Genomic DNA, 3,403 nt, shown 5'->3' with positions numbered 1-3,403 from the left:
TATGAATGGAAAAATGAATCAACGAGCAGAAGTTGAATTTTGGTGCTCACCGGCAGTTTGACTTGAATGCATGATCCTAATTCACCTAGCTCCACAACGTTGGGGGGGGGCATCACCTCAAATTAATACTGGGCATGGAAGGTTTTGAATGTAGCAGGAGGGATGGTAAGACAACGCACACAGGGAAGACGAGCAGGGCAACAGTACGCCGATCTGTATCTCTCTCTGCATGTTTTCCCATCGAGGTCCAGATCCGGATTACGGAGGATGGAAAGAGGTGCGACCACGTAGGATGGGGGAGGCGTCCAGCCGCAGCCTCTTCTCCTGTGCTCCCCTGGTTCGCTGTGGCGGCGGCCCCTGACCATGCAGCGGCATGACACCGCGGACGGCGGCCTCCTCCCAGCGGCGTGGTCTTCGTGAGTGTCAGATATAGCGGAGGGAGGTGGAATGGCGGCAGCGGCGACAGCTGGTGAGGGAGGAGGAGTGCGGCGGCACACCAGGGTTGGCGAGGAAGGTCGTGCGCGAAATGAGCGTCTTCGGGCTGCATGGAAGGAGACATGTACAAGCCCATTAGGCCCAATTTCACGCCAGACGTCCAAAATTGTAACCGGAGCAGCGGCCCAGCAAGGAAACGCTCGGTTTTAGCGAATGCAACGATTCCAGGCTGGATTAAGAGTAAATCTGACGGCCAAAAACGATCTAAACTGATGATCCAAAGGCTGGAAATGCTAATAGCCTGAGAGGGCTGGAAAGGTGCTCAGTTATAATGTATCTAAATATCTAAGCTCCCTCGATTGTAAGCGCTCTGAGCCTCCGGGGCTGTGAAGGGTCGAGTGACCACATCTCTTCTTTCTTACTTCCTCCGTTTCAAAATAGATAACTCAACTTTGTACTAACTTTAATACAAAGTTGGGTCATCTATTTTAGAACGGAGGGAGTATATAGGAGAATCACTTAGTTTTTCTTAGGAAAATCACGGTCTAAACTATGTGAGTTGATTTTTTTAACACAATACAATCAAAGTCGCTCACATATACAAGCATACACTCATCCATATGAATACATGCACGCACACCCTATCCTTATGAGTACCTATGAGAGATGAGTCGGCAGATCATCTTGAGATTGACGAAGTCGCCACAGACGCCTTTGTACTCGACAGGAACGTCTCCTCCCACTGAATGCACATTGCCAAAAGGCCTGAAATAAATCCAGAAAAATGCGAGCATCAATGTTAAGTCTGTGACTTGAACTTTGATGGGCAAGGGATACTAATGTCCTTTTAACCATCCAATAGTAGGTATTCTTTACTGTTTGGACCAACCATCCAACTATGTTTGTCCAACACTTGATGGGTTACATGTTACTCTCTGAACTAAAACCATGACATTTATTTTAGATCAGACGGACTATTTTTTTGCGAGAAAAAAAGGGTTGCATGTCGTTCATGTACAACTGGTACGAGGAAAATTAATGATGTGGCCAACTATATTCACGCTATCAAAGTGATGTATCATCGCACACTTGTCACCGCCAGCTTGGCCCATCACCGCCTCCTCTGCATCACATGGCTGCATGGGTGCCATCAGTTCACCACCATGCCGCATGCCCCGCCCATTTCTCCATCTTTCTCCCACTCTCGCATGGCGGTACGCGCGAGCCATCACCGCCTCCTTCGCACCACACGGTTGCACATGCACCCTGACCATCACCTGCTCATCTGCGTCATATGGTTACACGGGCGCTAGTCCATCAACGCCTTCTTCACACCAAACAGTTGCACAGGCGCCCGGCCAATGCCGCCTCCTCCGCACCACAAGGCTGCACGGGCTTTGCCTGTCCACCACCACGCCACACACCCCACCCATTTCTCCATCTTTCTCCCCCCTTCTTTTGTGTAGTAATTAACGTCGAACGACGACGACACTTGGGGCCTACAGGAGCAGGCGACAAAGTAGGCTGCGACGACTAGCATTGGAGCTGGACATGGATGGCTGTCGTGTTCGGAACTTGGCCGCCTTCATCACTACACCATGGTCCACAAGGTCTGCAGTACAACTCCCGATACCTCCTTCCTCTCCCTCTACCATCCTTTCTTTGGCACCCTGATCCAAATTCAATCTCGCTCGCTTCGAGGCTAAACAAGTAGTACATTATACTAGGATTTTATCTCACCCAGTAAGGTTTCAATCTGAAATCCCCTTGCTTTCCTGCTTGAGTACCATGTCTGTGCTTGTGGATTAAAAACCTCAGGCTGTTTATACATGGCATGCTTTATGCCGCCTCTATTCCATAATGCAGTGCATATTAGTTTTTTCAAATGTCAAAGATATCCATGTTTGATGAAGTGTCTAGAATAAACTATCTATATCCTAAGTACTAAACAAATAAACTATAAAAGTACATGTTCATGTTGATTTTTTTAAAACTTGGTCAAGCATTGATATGCTTGACTTTTCAAAACAAAGTATGTACTATATTTTAGAACAGATGGGGTATTAATTAGCATATGGTTCCATGCCTAAGGAGCACGGTCTCAAACAGAACTTAATTTGCACTAAAACAATAGACAAGATGATAACTAGGTTTTTATTTGCAGATAATTTGGTTAACTGTCATGGGGTCACTTATGTACACAGCTGATCAGACCTTATTAATGTATCTGTAATGCTACATTCAAATGAAAACTGAGATCAATCACTTATAGTATTATTTATCTATCCTCCCATTTCAGGCTCTTCCTCTTAGAGGCTGCTATAAACATGCTTCATTCTCTTTCCTGTCGTTAGTCCGTGCAAAGCATTGCTTTTATTTCACATATGTTTTCTATTTTGATTCTAACTACGCATCTGAATGATCGAATTGAAACCTAGAAGCCATATACTTTGGTGCAGTGCTGCAACTTCCCGTTATTTCACTCTTCCACTACGCATTTGCCGTTATTGCAGACCATTATTGTTGGTGTTTTGTATTATTTGTATGTGAAGGTTATCAAATATTGGTTGGTCAAATCATAGAGTTGTATGGTTGTTTTAGATGAATAGTACAATCGGAAACTTCAGTTACGCTTATCTTAGTTTTGAATTAGTTTTGTGGATGAATATTATATTGTCCATCCAGTACTATGGTTTAACCCTGCAGGCCGGGACATGCGTGACACCAACCACTATTTTGGATATGGTTTTGGCAGTGTTGCTAACATATATCATTTTTGTGAAGAACAATAGTTGTAAAAAAGTGAGTAATATCCTACCAACTAGATGATGATGTGTCTTAGGGTCCTAACATATCCTGCAATGCAATAAATGAAAAAAAATTATATGAGACCAGGTCTCATATAAAGCAGGTGAGACCCACCCTGATGGATGACACGTGGCATTCATAAATCACAAAGCATCTAATC

This window comes from Triticum dicoccoides, chromosome 3B (assembly GCF_002162155.2).
Source record: "Triticum dicoccoides isolate Atlit2015 ecotype Zavitan chromosome 3B, WEW_v2.0, whole genome shotgun sequence".
Lineage (NCBI taxonomy): Eukaryota > Viridiplantae > Streptophyta > Magnoliopsida > Poales > Poaceae > Triticum > Triticum dicoccoides.
Note: the sequence above shows the minus strand (reverse complement) of the source record.